The sequence below is a fragment of the Fukomys damarensis genome, unplaced genomic scaffold, assembly GCF_012274545.1.
Source record: "Fukomys damarensis isolate Sample0158 unplaced genomic scaffold, DMR_v1.0_HiC HiC_scaffold_10, whole genome shotgun sequence".
NCBI lineage: Eukaryota > Metazoa > Chordata > Mammalia > Rodentia > Bathyergidae > Fukomys > Fukomys damarensis.
In genome coordinates this window covers 33,901,139-33,913,196 of record NW_022900922.1, presented here as the reverse complement: position 1 = coordinate 33,913,196, position 12,058 = coordinate 33,901,139, and the positions used below count along the sequence as shown (strand labels likewise).

The 12,058-nt window shown below is 43.5% G+C and overlaps 1 pseudogene; it reads right to left on the bottom strand.

Moving 5' to 3' along the window:
- Positions 1–2,917: 2,917 nt before the first annotated feature.
- Positions 2,918–4,520, bottom strand: LOC104861581 (annotated as a pseudogene).
- Between the last annotated feature and the right edge of the window lie 7,538 nt (positions 4,521–12,058).

Below are 12,058 nucleotides of genomic sequence, written 5' to 3'. Positions count from 1 at the left end.
CCAGGTCATAGTTTGGAGACAGATGGACTGACATGGAATGGAGCTCTGGCTTCCACATTCTATATACTGACTCGGAAAATGCAGTCCAGTTATTTGTTGTCTGTCCTTAGATTTCAGTTTTCTTTTTTCTAAAACAGGGACGAAGATATTTACACTATAGGGGTTGTTGAGAAGAAATAATATGATGTTGGATTTTAAGAGGTCACTGTAGGACGTGGAGTTGAGAGTGAATCTTTGCCTTCAAGGTCTTCACTTTCAGACTATGATGAGTTCCCTTGAATGAGGGGAGCCACTTTACCAGACTTTCTTACTCTTTGTCCTTGAGTTCCCTGCTCCTTTCTTAGAGCCTGGTATTTTCAAGTCTCCTCTCCTAATTAGGTCAGGTCACTGCACTGTTGGTCAGTTCTCATGCTGGGGAATGGTCTATTCTGGTGTTTCCAAGACCCTCCTGAGCTTGGCCTGTATTCATCTATGAACAGAGGGAATGTACTTTAAAGACAGTCATGTGATAAGACAGTAAAATTGGAGCAGTGCATTTATAAGCCAAGGAATGTCACAGTCTCCTGGCAAACCACTGGAGTCTAGAACTCATGACTGAACTTTCCTACAGCTCTCAGAAGGAACCAACCTTGCTCGTGGACTTCGAGCCTCCTGGACTGTGGGATAACATTTCTCCCTGTTAAACCATCCCGTTTGTGGACTTTGCTACAGCAGCTCTGAGAAACTGTTACAGATGACTCTGCTGAGATGGAGGGGGGGGGGTTCCTTAAAGGGAATAGAATTCCTGGGCATTTTAGTCCTAGAGCAGAAAGTCAGGTGCACCTTAGGCTAAACTGTAGGAAGCTCTGCCTTCTTGTTGTAGGATCAGAGCCCTGGAGAAGCCTGAACTGCTTCCTCTTGGGAGGAGAACATGAGCTTCTCCCATCACAGGAAGGTCTGCTGGGGTCATACAGAGCCTTGGGTGGTCATGGGTGGGGGCAATGGCCTTCACAGACACCCCTGTATTTACAATGGGTGTATTTACAATTTATTCAGTAAACTCATCTTGAGTTGAAAATATCATTAAGCTGAGAAAACATTTACTGCAACTAACCTATTAAACACCCTAGCTTAGCCTCAATTATCTTATATGTGTTTTTTGTTCTTTTGTCACAACTGCCTCTCAGTCCTGAATCAAAATGTTTAACTACCTTTTTTTTCCTATCAATTGCAAATTTATTATGCATTAGGAAGTTTAACCTAAAAACAAACAGCAATAAAAAGTTATGTTATCTCTGTCCACGACTGAATAGGTTTCAAAATATATTTTCTTTTAAATGTATTCAGTCAGTACATAATGCTTTATGTATTTTTTCTGTCAATACCCTCATTACATTTATAAATACAGGATTTACACAGCACCCCATCAAAAAATTAAATCCTTACAAATATCTACATATATTTCATACCAATAAAACATTCAAAGGGTGCTTTGTTAAACTGGAAAGCCCTCGCTAACGGTCCATTTGCTGTGCAACAAAATACATATAAATCTGCAAAGTTGTCTTTGTACATAAAACATCTCAAAAAGTTAGCAAGACACTTATTGTGAAACTGGACTTCACTAAACCCTCTTATTTTATAAAGGAATTTAATGTGCATATCCCATGAGATTTAGAAGTCTGATAGAGATTGAGATAAAGATTAATAGGAAATAAATGCATACTACGTAGCAGTTAAGGTAGGTATGTGATGGGTGAGAAAAACTGAGGAGGAGGCCGTGGGAGATGTGGGAAGGAGCAAATAATAATAATGTATTATGAGAGAACCGAGATATAAACTCCACTGGTGTGCAGTAACTAATTCTCAGCCTCTCAAAAATGCTCAAATTATTAAAAACTTTCTTAGAAGTTTAGTCCTCCATTTCTATGTTGCCATTAGAAGGCTTTTTTTTTGGATACAGGTGGTCTTGCTGTATTGCCCAGGCTGGCCTTGAACTCACAATATTTCTGCCTCAGCCTCCCAAGTAGATGGGATTACAGGTGTGTGCACCACTACACCCAGCTAGATGAGGTTTTATTTTGTTTTTCTCTGTAAAATCACTCTGGATCTGACCAGGATGCTAGGTACACTAAACATGATTTCAATTTGAAAGAGAGATTTCCTTCATCTGCTAGAGGTGATCATTAGTCAGTATTATTACTGTTTATTCTAGACAAGTATAGGAAGTGGAAAAAAACAAAAGGAGAGTAAAACTATAGTTTTCTGTTTGACCTTTGGACAAAGGCAACGGATACTGAGTGGTAACTCTTAAGAGAGGCCACTCATCAATACCTGTGGGCTAAAGGGTACCATCCAGAGGAGGAGGAAGGAAGAAAGTAAGAAGGGAATCTTTACCTGAAATCTTGCCCAAGACGGCAGCTCCACTACAATCCTACACCTTCTGGTGAAAAGAGTGTAGAAAGAGCACTGTCTCTTACTACAGTTGCTAAAGGGAAGCCTATTTTTTTGAGAGAGGGTCTCATTGTGTAGTCCAGGATGGCCTTGAACTTGCTCTGTAGTCCTGGCCAGTCTTGAACTTGTGATCCTCTTGCCTCAGCCTCTTGAATGCTGGGATTACAGGTGTGTATCACCCTGCCCAGCAGAAAGCCATTTTTTTTCTGAGAGATGTGACCTTTTCTATTTGAGACTCAAAGTTTGGATTCCAGATGACCTTGACAGCTGCACACTATTTGTGGAGTATTTCAAATCTTACCTTGTTTTAATGTACAAATGGAAAAAAAAAGAACAAGAGGAAGAACAGGAGAGATAGGGGGTAGAAGGCAGAAGGAGTCACTTACCCACCTGGCCCCTCCAGCACCAGGAAGCCTCCATGTGCTGTGGCTCCCTGAAGGCTCTGAGGTGACACCTACAGAGCTTCCCTTCTGCAAGTTATAGCTCAGTACTCTGACTCCCAGCCTCCCCAAAGGAGGAAGCTCCCAGATCTGCTGTCTTGCAGCAGTGGTTCAATGTCCTCTTCACTGTCCCATTCTGAAGCATTGGTCAGGCTACCACCGATGCTGTTGCTGTGTTTTTGAGCTCCACTGACTTTATGGTATTCAGGGATGAATAAGGCAACCAGAAAAAACATAAGAGCTATACATGCTCCAAGTAAAAAGGGTGGGCCTGGGATGACAGCTTCCTGTAGGGCATCACTGCCAGAATTCAATTCTGGCCCCAATTCGGTCAGTTCAACATGGAACATGTAAAATATGAAGCCATACAGTGCTGGCCCCAGGCCATCACATAGCCCTCTTATTCCAGCTATGATTCCCCGGGCAACTCCTTGTTGATGTAGCTCTGCGTTCCAAGAGATGAAGGCACTGACTGCCAGGAATGTGATGCTGGACACGGCGCCCACAGTCCCTGCCACCCTATCATCCAGGCTTGAGGTTCAAAACCACACCATGCCAACTGCAACATCTGGAAGACCAAGGAGAACAGTGTTCTTACTCCCCAGTGATCTCATCAAGATGCTAAGAAAGACTGGGCCACAACAGACAGAACTCCCACCATACCTATGAATGCTGCAATTTAAACAGATGCAAAACCTGCCTGAGATAAAAACAAACAAACAAACAAAAAAACCCCAAAAGCTTGAATACTGTCCAGCTTCAGGAAGTTATGAAAGAAACACTGTGATACAGGTAAGTAAGACAGTAGAATCTCTTCCAATCTTTTCCAACTTTCTTCGATGAAGCTAAAGGATCTCCTTGTTTCCAAGAAATCTGAGTTCCCCAGGAAACTGGTCTTACTTCTCCGGCAGGGATTCTGGAACAGCCACCAAGATGAAGCAGATGTCCAGAAGAGCCACCACTGTGGCCACCAGCACTGCAAGGCGGTCTCCATCACTGGCAGAAAGGTGTGCTGCAATGGCTGAGCTGCTGACCAGGCGTGCTGCAAAGGTGCTGAGACCCATCCATGAGCAAAACTTCGTTCATGCTCCTGAGTAGTATCAGCGATATAGGCAACTACCACAGAGAATGTAACCAAGAAAACTCCAGATACAGAAGTCATCGCAACAAACCACCATGGGATGATCCTCATCAACGGAATAAGAAAGCAAGTGAAGAAAACTGCCAAGGAGAAGAGGCTTCCTTCCCCACATGTGGGAGAAAGTGCCTGAGTGGAGAACTCAAAAAAAGACAGCAGGCCAAAATCAGAGTTGTCAACAGGCCCCATGCAAAGAATTCAAGGGAGATGACATCAGCAGTATGGTAAACAGTTGGCCAGTGGCTTCTCTACCCTGGCTGTCGCCCCTGGCAGCTGTGCCTTCCCCTCCAGGTCCTGTGGCCGCCTGGTGCTCAGGCCGCTGCCATCCCTGAGCCTGCTGTGGGTGGCCCTGGAAGATGGCGGAGTCGCAGAGAGCTAGGAGGGAACCCGAGGCTGGAGCAGCACAGGACGCGAGTAGAGGCCCACGCTGACCCAGCTTTCAGGGTGCCCGAGGCTTTAGTGCGGGCCTGAGTCTTCAGAGGCCGCTCCCCAAAATGTTGAACTTTCATGGTCGTTTTGGCTTCAGAGGAAGCCACATGGTGTCAGATTTGGTGAATACGGTGCGTGAGGAAACATCAAAACACGCTCTGAGCCCGTGTCTTTCCATTGCTCTACACTAGCCAGCAGTGTTCACTGTATTTTTGATTATACATTGTAAAGACACTCACAGAAGAGGACTTCAGAAGTGCTTCAGAAAGTGGCAAGGACGATGGGAAAGAGAGTTTGAAATGAAAAGGAATATTTCAAGAGGGTTTAAGGGCAATGTGTCTTTTATTGTAATAAAATTTTTAAAATTTAAGCCTTAACTCTGTGTGTATGTGTGTGTGTGTGTGTGTGTGTGTGTTTACACTGGTACTTTTTAGGTATACAATGCAGTTATATTCATTATTGGGATCTCGTACCTTTAGATGATGTATCTTGGTTCTTATTTTTTCCCCATTCCCCTGCCCTCCCTTCAACCCCTCCACCTGTCCAAAGACTTTGTTTCTGTTTTTTCTTTTCTTATATTAATTCCATGCCCCTTCCCTTTCCCCCACCCCTCCCACTTCCCCTTTGCACCTTTTCTTCCTGTTTCACCTACCTTGTACATTATCTTACAGTTGGACACTAAAGGAGAGTATCTTGCCCACATATTGCTGGCCTGGGAAGAGATCAAAACTGAGAATTCAAAGCGTGGTTGCTCCTGATTGCATGTCACTTTCACACCATGGTAGGGGTGAAAACTCCTACTCAAACCCTCACAGTTGAGGACCAACACCGTATCACTTTCCACACTGTGTTTTCCTTCTCATCACTGCAGAGCCTTCAGGCAAGTCTGAAAGTTTACAGCTCTGTGTCTGCGGCTCAGCGAGAAATGATGCCCCACAGTTGAGAGGAAGTAGACAAGAGGCCAACAGAAGGAAGCAGAAGAGGCTCAAGGACAGGCTGTGCTGGGGCTGTCACAGGCTCAGCCAGCCCCAGGTGTGTATTGAACAGAGGAACTTATGGGCCAGGTTCCCAGATTTTTGGAGGTGAGCCTTAGGGAAACTCTCAGAAATATCTGGAGCATGCCTTGGAGGCGGTTAATTGGGTGATTCACAGCAATCAATCTTGCTACATTTAAAGTGTATATAATTTGAGACTTTTCTTACTCAATTAAGTGAGAAGATGAGGTTGCTCAGATGATGTTTAAGGACTCTTCCAGGCTTAAAATTCTATTATTCTAATTAAACAAAATTGCCACAGAACAGTGAATAGCTGTCAAAGTCCCGTGCTTCTCTTCAGGGGAGGAAAAGCTGCCTCTGGAAACTCAGGCTAGGCAGCCGTAGCTAATATAGGGCTGGCATTCGGAAGGACGATTACACCAACAGGTGTAGGAAGTGAGGAGGAGGCACAATTTTCTTCCCTGAAAAGCTAGTAGGGGCTGGTAGCAGGGAGCTAGGTGATTTCCAAGATTCACTCCAGCACTATAATTCCATGATTCTAGGAGGTCAGCAATCTGGGTGGATCAATTTTAGGACATACTACCCAACATATCAGGATCCTAGAGCAGTACAAATAATGCACAACACATAAGACTAAAACAGCTTTTGTGAATGGTTTCTGACAACCCTTGGCATTTCTCGGTTTACTGCATCACTCCTATTTCTGTCTTCACTCCTACTCTGTCTTCACATGGTCCTCTTCCTTCTTTCTGTGTCCGCAGGTCTTCAGATCTCTTTCTCCTTATACAGACATGAACCATTGGATTTAGGATGCACTCTATTCCAGCTTGACTTCTGAGTTCCATTACATCTGCAAAGACCCTATTTCCAAATAAAGTTACATTCACAGGTTCCTGGGAGTTAGGACTTCAACATGTCCTTTGGTGACCACAATTCAGCCTGTTAGAGGGGATATTTAAGCTGAGAGCTGAAGGAAGATGAGGGATAGCTGGTCAAAGAGCCTGGGGTAGAACAACCCAGGAGAAAGTAAAACCTAGAAGAGGGACTGTGGTGGGAACAAGCCTGCAGGTCTGAGTGTCTAAAGGAGCCCCAGGAGTGAAAGAGAAATGAAGTGGAGAAGAGAGGGTCAGAGGCAGTCTCGCAGACTACCTTAATGAGTTTAGAGCTTATTGCAAGAGGTTGAGAGGCCATCGACAAGATTTAAGAGAAGGCAGGGTCATGTGAGCACAGCCATGTGTCTGCAGCAAGGATGCATCTGTGGACCAGGATTGAGTGGGATCACAAGCTTGAGCGTGGGGAGGCAGAGTGTCCATGCACCCCAATAGAGGTGGCAGGTGAGAAACGATGGTGGTGACTAAGGATATGGAGAAATTAGGGGGTTGGATCAACAGGGCTTCTTTGGGTTGATTTATTCCTAATACAGGTTGGCATGAATTCAGTAGTGTACAAATAAGACTACAGTCTAATGCCTTTTACTCATATTGACAAGAAATGACCCTCAGCTGCCTCTTTTTCTGGGGGGTGGGTACCGGGGATTGAACTCAGGTCCTTGTGCTTGCAAGGCAGGCCACCAAACCGCTGAGCTAAATTCCCGGCCCCTCAGCTGCCTCTTTTTCTGGGGGGTGGGTACCGGGGATTGAACTCAGGTCCTTGTGCTTGCAAGGCAGGCCACCAAACCGCTGAGCTAAATTCCCGGCCCCTCAGCTGCCTCTTGACTTGGTGGGGACAGTATTTTCCTATGAGGGACAAATCACATAAAACTTCTTATGTACTCTTGTAGAATTGGAAAAGTTGCCAATGGCAAGGACTACAATTCTGCCTAGCACCAAATAGCTGGAATTGAGTCCTAAAACAGCACACCACGCCCTTGGTCACAGCCTGCTCCCCACCCTCTTGCTTGGTACTCAAGCACATCCCTCATTCTTGTACCTGCTTGGTTCTTCTATGGCTGTGTGTACTCCTTTTGCCTACTTGATGGTTTTCCTTTGTGTGAATTCTTTGCAAGCTTGTTTGCCAATAGATGGATCCTTGGGTATTTGAGATTCCGAGTCAATTTCTTTTTCTCCTGAGGCTTTAGAAAATTGAGTCAGAAGAAGCATGACAAATCTGGAAAGTGGTCTGTGTGATTCCTACAGAAGGGTCAAGCGTTGAATATACTATCCTAGGTCTCCTGCCTTCTTGTAGTCTTTCCCCCTGGAACTATCTACAACAGTCTTGGCAGCCTTTCCAATAAGCAAGGATGGTATTATGTGCCCATTATGGGCTGTTTAAGAAAGCAGGAAAATATATAATACATTTCTGGGGGTTTCTTAACAAACATGATGACATCCTAAAAAAATAAGCTTAATATTAAATTCCAGTGCTCAGGGAGTGTTAATCTTTGTAGGAAACTAGGCATTTCCTAGTGTTGTTAGAAAGATGAGGCATTTCAGTAATTAGAAGTGCCTTAAAAATTGATTTGAATATTTTTTCCAAAACCTAATTTCTAAATTATGAAACTACGAGGAGCTGTGAACTGCAGAAAACTTCAGCTATGGGGATAACTGTCTTCTCAGCGAGGGCTACCCAAAGTCTAAGAGTTACTGTATATCTTTAGATGTATGAATACGTCAAAGTAAGATAATCCCCTACCTAGTTTACACATGCAGGCGCCACATTAAGGTATTATTTACAGGCAAAGCAGCTAAAATGAAATTCTTTATTTCTGTTCATGAAGAAGTAACTACCATTATTGGGATAGTCACGGGAAGGGCATTCCTATTTCCACTTACACATTCTCTGAACAATAATAAAATATTTATTAGCAGCAAAATAAAAGGACAGATTATTGTTTACACCCCCAGATCTCTATTAAGTTTTATTCCTTGTGTCCTTTGGCCTAATCCCTTGTTGTTAAGCTGCAAAACAGGGCAAAATGTACCAACACTTGTGTCAGATTGTTTCTAGTAAACTGAGCCCAATTGTGAGGCTCTGGGCCCTCTGACTGGTCCTCTTCTGTGGTAGTGACAGTAGTATTTTTTCCCACTCTTTTAAGATTGGTTATGTGGATTAATGGGTTTCATTTTGGCACAGTCATGCATGCAAATAACACACTTTGGTCATTTTAATCCCTCCACATCCCATGCCACCCACACTCTTCTCCCAGTTTCACATGCTTTGGGGGGGATTTCAATGCATATAACATATTTTTGGAACAGCCGAAAGGTGGTTTTATTACTGTATGTGTTTCATTTCCCTTTAAAATTGAGCTCAATAATACTGGTGCTGAAAGTAGGATGCATCTTATCAGAGTTCCTTGTATTTCTCAAGGAATAATATAGAGAGAAGGTGGTGATGACACGATTTGCACAATCATGTTTATTCAAATTTCTGACCTTCTGTGGAATCCAACCCATTGTTGCCCATGCTCTTTGTGCCTGACCTTGGTCACAATCAAACTAACTTCCTTGCTTTAATATAATGCTTGGGTTTTATTGTATTAAATAAATATATACATATTTAAATAAATGAATATTAACTCTCAGGAAAACTAGTTGCATCCCAGAAATACATCTTACGCAATATTTCGTCCCATTTTCTGTGACTATAATAGAATACCACAGACACGGAAATGTGTGAAAAATAGATGCTTATTTGGCTCCCATTTCTGGAGCTCAGGCATCCAAGGTCTAAGGATTGCACCTGGGTAGCTCTCTGCAGAGCCCTGAGGTGGCCTGGGGCAGCATATGGACAGAAGGGCACACAGAAGAGACAGAGCCAAGCTAGCTTTTATAACAGACCCACTCTCAAAGCCAGTGAGCCAAGGATCCATTAATCCACTCTTGAGAGCAGAGCCCTCTTGACTGTGTCACCTCCTAAAGTTCCCCTTTCTATATTTCACCACAGGGAGTGCATTTGAACATGAGTTCTGATGAAGGCATTTGTGCCATAGTAAGCGATATGTCAGAAAATTGCCCAAGAAATCATTTTATCATAGAGTCAACCAGTCAGTAGAGGTTCTGCCTCAGGTTTGGCGGGGTAAGAGAGCATTCTTGTTCTCATTAGCAAGAAGTCAGGGTTAACTCGACATCTAAATCAAAAGGTCCATTTTGGGTCATGCTAGTGTCCCTGCTGATGGCACTCCTACCTGAAGTCCGGGCGTTTACTGTAGCATGCTTCATTGGTCTTCCCAATTTTTACCACTCCATTTGTGCTCTGGAGGGTCCAAAGAGGTGATTTTTGCAGCAAGATGCTTCCTCCTGCCAGAAAGCTGCTACCTCAAGTGAGCTGCTAGGTATGGCTGAAGGATGGATTTCCTGCTGTCTGCAGTTTGACATCACATGAACTTAACGGAGCAGGCAGCATCATTGATTTTCTCTTGGACCTTCCCAACTGGTTACAGAATCATGTTGGAAATCCCTTCCTCAGGCTAACTGGTGCGATGTTGGAGCGGCAGGTGGGGTAGGGAGGAAAGTGATGATGAGTGAAATGAGCATTTTTCTTTTTCACACTGAAGGCAAATAGCATTTATGTCCATGTGGCAGTGTAGGTGTATAAATGTGTTGGATTGTTAAGTGACGTTTAGGGACATTGGGAAAACCTGCTAAATGAGCCTCTAGTTCATTTTCTTCTCCATTAATCAAAAATAGAAATTCTTGCCTGCCTGCTGGAGGTATTGGCTATATACCATTCTCCTACTGTTGTGCACTGCTCAAACACCACTACAAAATAATTGTAAAATGCCTGCTCATCCCTGTCTGAGAGAACAAGTTCGCTCAAAGTTGTGTATTTCTTCTGCTCTTTTGTTTCCTAATCTCTCACATTTACCAGCATTGTGAGAATAAAAAGAAAAGGTTTTCTTTTCTTTTGATGATATAAAATATTGTTTTCCATATTTTTTACTGTTTGTCAACATTCTGGAAAGAAATATCAAAAACCACGAGATAGGACATACTTTGCTACTTAACAGGTGAGATAGTTTGCTTAATTTAGAAAACAGAAAGTTCACTGAGGGCCTGGATACTTGGAAAGACTTTTCCTAGAATTTCCCCCTTTGCCACCTGATGGGTAAAATGCTCACTCTGTCTTCCAGGGACATGTTGGGCACACTTCATCCTGTCACTTGCCACTTTATATTGTATCTATAACTCTTATTACCGAGTGTCCTGGTTCATCATTGTTATCCCAGCAACATTGCTGATGATTCCTTTTTTGTAATCTCAAAATATTCCAGCAGAGATAATAAATTTAATTATGATATAAACCATGGGCCATATAGCCCAGGTATCCTATGTTGCTGTTACTCAAATAAGTACAATCTGGTAACCACAACTAAGACTACTTTGTGTAGCTCAAGAAGAACATTAAAGGGGACCTAATTTATGACCTCCAATAGTAGCCTCCAAAGGCCACTATTCTATTCTCTTCTGAGAGCTGTGGCTACTGGAAAGACTTTTAAATATAACACCCATTGCTTCCCTGACCCCTTCCCACATCTTGGTTTCATCTCATTTGCTTCTTTTAATTCTTCTTTGTCCACGTGGCTCCTCTTTCCTCTATCTGTTCTCATGGCTTTGGAGGGTAAGGGAAGAAAGGAGTTGTTGGTGGCCAGATATATTTACTCTGAGGGAGTTGGGAATGGGATGAGGAAAGGCTGAGAACTCTCAGGGGGGCTAAATCTTGTCTCTGTCACAAGTTACCTGGGAGGTAGGCTGTGAGCCTGCATCTCAGCGTGTGGCCCAGCACTTGGCACAAAGAGGTATCAAAAAATGTGAGTGAAAGGAAGTGAATGAAGGAATATTTTGACCTGGCTTTCAAGAAGGAATAAGGTTCGAGTGTGTTAGAAGGAGTGGATGGACATCTGGGGAAAGTAGGATCAAAGCCTGAAAGAGGAATGTACAGGGGCGAGCCAAGGTAAATTTGCAAAGTAGGGAGACTGAGGCAAGTGACATTTTAGATAGACCAAGTCCCCAGTTTTGGGGTAGTTAGTATACTTGATACATTGGGTAGCATTGTGATGATAAAGACACACATAGCACGCAGAAGGAATGGTGGCTAATACAGCACCATCACAAGGGCTGCTGCTACCACCTCCACCTCCACCATCACGCTCATCCCCACTGTCAGCACCACCTTCATCACCGCCATTATTGTCATGCCTATTACTATTGTCATCATTAACATCACCACCGCTGTCATCCCCACCATTATGACCAGCACCATTATTATCGACATTATTACCACCGTCATTATCACCACCAGCATCGTGACTGTCATCATCCTCACTATAATCATCACTTTTATTATTGAGGAAGTCCCAAGACAGACATAAAAATGGTGGGGTGCTTAAGGGAGGTACTGTGGATGGAAACATAGAAGCTTCCCTAGGCACAAAGTAAATATTAGGAGGGCTTTGTGGCAGAAGACAGAGGAGACATTTTCCACAGAGCTCCCTTAGGAAGTTAGGATGAGATGGGGAATCACAAAGGAGCTCGTTTCAGCTCAGCATCAATGAACTTTCTCCTAATCAAAATTCCTAACCATGAAACACATTATGTCATGAGGAAGTGAGCTCCCTGTGTGGGGAGAGTCAAGCAGAATCCAGATGATCACCTGCCTGGGTGTTACAGGTGCTTAAGCAAACA